Source organism: Adiantum capillus-veneris, chromosome 25, assembly GCF_014529385.1.
Source record: "Adiantum capillus-veneris isolate H3 chromosome 25, ASM1452938v2, whole genome shotgun sequence".
In the NCBI taxonomy this organism is placed as follows: Eukaryota; Viridiplantae; Streptophyta; class Polypodiopsida; order Polypodiales; family Pteridaceae; genus Adiantum; species Adiantum capillus-veneris.
Genome location: NC_140955.1, coordinates 60,415,277 through 60,420,065, shown reverse-complemented (window position 1 = coordinate 60,420,065; position 4,789 = coordinate 60,415,277). Strand labels below are relative to the sequence as shown.

Genomic DNA, 4,789 nt, shown 5'->3' with positions numbered 1-4,789 from the left:
GCACTTGTACATCCTTTTTGCTGATAACAGGAACATCCAATTTGAAGATGTGGGCGTTGGTAATCCTCTCTCTCTCTCTCTCTCTCTCTCTCTCTCTCTCTCTCTCTCTCTCTCTAGAGAGAGAGAGAGCTAAGCAAGTCAGTCTCTCTCTCTCTCTCAATTTTAAAAAAAACTCAGAGAGAGAGAGAGAGAGAGAGCTAAGCCAATCTCCATCGTTTTTTTATTCGACAAAGAGAAATTATGTCGAAGCACGTACAAATGAGAGAGAGATGTCAAAAATAGAACGATGGAGACTGGCTTAGCTCTCTTTTTTTTCTTTTTCTTTGGAAAACAAACTAAAAGACTTGCAAAGCTAAATAGAATATGGTAGTTTTAATTACAAAAGCAAGAGCTTTAGGTTTAAATAAGCTAATTCGTAGCCAAAAAACTAGTGCTAGTAGAAGACTAAGATCACAATTCCCACCAAGCATCAAAAAGATACAATATGTGCACTAATTAAGCTAATTTGCAGCCAAAAAACTACTTCTAGTAGTAGACTAAGATCGTAATTCCCACCGAGCACAGCAAAAAGATACAATATGCAATGATGATGTAACTGGGGACAATTTTTTTCTACTAAGTCCTATATTTTTGGCTCGTCGATCGGCACTGCCTTCTCCTCAGCTGCCTCACCACCAGACTGCTCTATGTTGGAGATCCCACCCTTCTTTCCCATTTCGTGGTATCCTTTCGTCCCCATATGCTCTTTCGTGTTTGCCCTCCCTTCCACAAGGCGCCGCTCCTGCGCTTCTAAGGTCTTGCCTCCAGTGCCTCCAGGAACGACCGTCACTCTAGCGCGGGCCTTCAGGTCAAGCTCCTCGCGAGATTCCATCGTCTTCGACGGTGTGGTTTCTCTTGAGAAAAACACAGCACAAAGTGGTGAGCAAGTTGCTAGCAAAGATAACGCTAACATCCTCAAGCAAGTAATCTCTCTCTCTCTCTCTCTCTCTCTCTCTCTCTCCCTCTCTCTCTCTCTCTCTCTCTCAGACAGTTTTTTTTTTCAAAACTGAGAGAGAGAGAGAGAGAGAGAGAGAGAGAGAGAGGTTGGGTTCAGACGAGGCGGAGGTAGGGTGAGGGGCCGAGGAGAGTGTCCTTTGTGTGATAGACACCCATTAGGCAAAAGAAAACAAACGATATCCAGACCTACCAGAGTTTGATCGAGGCCCCCCCTTGGAAGAAACCCACTGGCGGGCTACTTTACAGTGTCAAATGCGGGATGCTCAAGTTGAATCCTGCACTACACGTTAACAACCCCACAATCAGTTGTTGCATTGTCCCTCCTTGCCTGTCTCATGTGAACATCATGAGCCGAGGCACAGAGAATTCCGATGGGCTAGCCTGAACCCGCTCACAGACACACACACACACACACACACACACACACACAGAGAGAGAGAGACAGAGAGAGAGAGAGAGAGAGAGAGAGAGAGAGAGAGAGAGGTGCTCGCCTCCTCTCTGATCCTACCAAGCCGGCAGTGTCGACGGTACGTGAGAGAGAGGGGGGAAGCTGGGGGGAAGTTAGGGGACGTTGAGGCATGTAAGAAGATATTACGATGTCCATCAGCCAATACGAACATTGCCACACGCATACACCGCACACTCACACAGTCCTCATACTCCATCTAACTTGCTTAGACGGTCTCATTGCCAGTTAACACTCAAGAGATTCTCCCACTCCTCATCAGTACACCGTAAAGCTTTGCTCCGCCTCAACCACCGAGCTTCCTTCTCGATATCCTTCTACAGCAGTTCTTCAAAAACCACTATACAAGCTTCTTCTACTTGTGTCTTGAGCTCGCTACTACACAGCAAGCAGAAATTGCTGGATGAGATGCATGTGGGACCGTAAGCGCGCGAGACTCACCTCAAATTTCCCCATGTTTTTCGTCAAGCGTATGCGTGTGTGTCTTTAGGGCGTATTTTCTTGACGTAGGACTCCCTCTATATCAGGTGGCATACGCCGAATCGTCTCCGAAGTCAAAACCGCCCTTCTCTTTGGCTATTGTAGTTGCTTCCAAAGGCGGTGGGTGGTGGCTCCGTAGGCTTTTAAGCCACATCTCTCTCTCTCTCTCTCTCTCTCTCTCTCTCTCTCTCTCTCTCTCTCTCTCTCTCTCTCTCTCTCTCTCTCTCTCTCTCTCTCTCTCTCTCTCAGCTTGCCTGCGTCGACTTCTGTCCGCATACTGGCCAAAGTGGGTTGGCGAGCTCAAGCTCAAGCTACAATGGCTTGGTAGCAGAGAAGAGGCGAGCACCTCTCTCTCTCTCTCTCTCTCTCTCTCTCTCTCTCTCTCTCTCTCTCTCTCTCTCTCTCTCTCTCTCTCTCTCTCTCTCTCTCTCTCTCTCTCTCTCTCTCTCTCTCTCTCTCTCTCTCTCTCTCTCTCTCTCAGTTTTCCTGCGTCGACTTCGGGCCAAGGTAGGTCGCGAAACAGTCCCCCAACCAAAAACTTAGCAAGCTCGACTCGAACTCTCGCTTCTTCACATGCGCATCTTCCAATCAAGTCCGCTAACAACGTAGGAGGCTGCATAGTGCAGCACATTAAGAAAAAAATATAACCAAGCCCTCCCAAAACCTACCTGGACACACTGTCATTAATGACTGTGTGTCATTGACCCCACGCTATTTCTCGTGCCAGCGTGCTATAGTAGATGAATCGAAGCCCTTCCTTTTGTTAGTCTTGTCCTTTGTCTTTGCAACAGGCATCTCTTGGGATTTGTATCGTACTTTTTTTTTTCAAAAATTGTTGGGACATACTGGCATTTTTGATATTGAAAAGGGTACGATATTAAGCTGAGACACATTTTTCCCAAACACCTAAGAATCAATGGAAAAGAGGAGAGCATTGACAATCTCCACATAAAATTTAGGATTTTTTAAGGGTTTAACACTTTAATTTGCCAAATCTAGCTGGTTTCCTTTAAAGCGACCCTCAAAACTAACTGAGAATTTTTAATTTTTGTGCTTTAAAAATACATTAAAGACTGGTTTTCTATGGAATTTTTGTTGAAAATCGATCGCTAATTAATGTGCCCTTGATAGTGATATTGTTTCTCAGTTTTAGAGAGAGAGAGAGAGAGAGAGAGAGATCTAAGCATCTTCTCTCACTTAGCGTCGTTCTTTCTGGTGGACGGACATGATCAATTGCAAAACAATGCGTTGTCAATACGATGCATCTCTTTTCCTCATCTAGCTAGTAAGATTTCCATACAATCTTATCTTGAGCAGACACAAGCTCAAAAAAGATTACATTTTGCCGCAAAAAAATTAGTATGCAAAGTCACTACAACGGCTTTATCGTTCCAAATGTGAAGAAGGCTCCAATACTACTTTTTAGAGTAGGGCATGGCTTTGATCTTCATAGATTGGAGCATAATTTGCCTCTTATAATTGGCGGTGACATGAATAATCCACATGAGCAAGGATGTAAAGCATATTCCAATTATAATGTGCTTGTCCGTTGAGTGGTGAATGTTATGGCCTTCCTGATATCTGACATCTGCCATACTTATTCAAACAATGATTCACAATAGAAAGGAGTAGCATCTGAATCAATCTTTTGTGAAAGAAGCTCTTCGTACGAAGACTCACGCCCCTATGCTTTGAGGTTGTCACATTTTATGGTAAAAAGATCCTAATTATTTTATTTATTTACAACTAATTTTTTCAATTATGATGATGCCTTTCTAGAAAATTTTAGGCATAGAAATCTATAAATTTTGGTTGTTGTTTTTGTAAATTGATTAAACAAGTCCTATATTGGTCAATTAAGGAAAGACATGATTTTATTGTAACAAAAGAAGTCTTTCATAATTAATGGTGTTTGTCGGCAATGTGTCGTGTAAGAAGGGTGTCTTTGTATGAAGATCACAGTCTTGTAGTATAGATAGGGCAAGACGACATGGAAAAGATGATTGGTGTATACATGAACTAATGAGGTGCAATAAATTGCTATCAAATTGATGCTTCTAAGATGAGGAAGGATTCACATGCTCTCAAGTATAAATGACAATCAAGAACCAAAGTACTGGACACAGGAGCACTACAAATGACCTTACAAAAAGAAATTTACGATGACTTGACCATTAAGTACAAGGCTAGATCTCTTATCAGTCTATTAATCTTACTTTATGCTCAAAACATGTGAAGCCCAAGCGAGCCTAAGAGAGAAGATAATATTTTCAAATATTGTGTTTATTTTCTTAAAAGTAAACTTTGATCTTTTGGAATTTAGGAGGTAGTCTATCCATTGATAACCCTTTTTGTTTTGGTGCATGAATATATAATAAACGATAAGCACTCTGTTGACGATAAAATTTACTATATCGTGTACAAACACTTGCTCGGATTTGTCCTTGCTCGGAAAAAATCGCTCGGTGCATGGTAACACTCGTGTTTCTCCCACGAAGCCTTCAAACCCGTTTCTTGGTAGGTGTGACTCATGGAGACCTCTTCTTGTCCCGATGTCACCCGTTCCTCTCCTATTAATGATGGCTTCCGCATCTCTTCTCCAATTCTCATCATTGAGATGGATGCCTCATGCCATGCTTCCCCATTGGTTGGCCATACTTCCAAATGCTCTCTTGTTTGGTTTCAAATTGTGTTATGTTTCAGGCCTCATACCCATGATGTTCAAAGTCATCATAACAAAGTAATTGTTATCAAAATCCCTAAAGAGATGGGCAAGAAGGTCTTCTAGGCCTTTCTCCCTTATCTTGAAGATGTACATGATTGTCAAGGATGTCAGCTTCCCCACTT

General features: G+C 42.6%; 1 pseudogene; it reads right to left on the bottom strand.

Moving 5' to 3' along the window:
- Nucleotides 1–622: 622 nt before the first annotated feature.
- Nucleotides 623–874, bottom strand: LOC147424968 (protein SLE3 pseudogene; annotated as a pseudogene).
- Between the last annotated feature and the right edge of the window lie 3,915 nt (nt 875–4,789).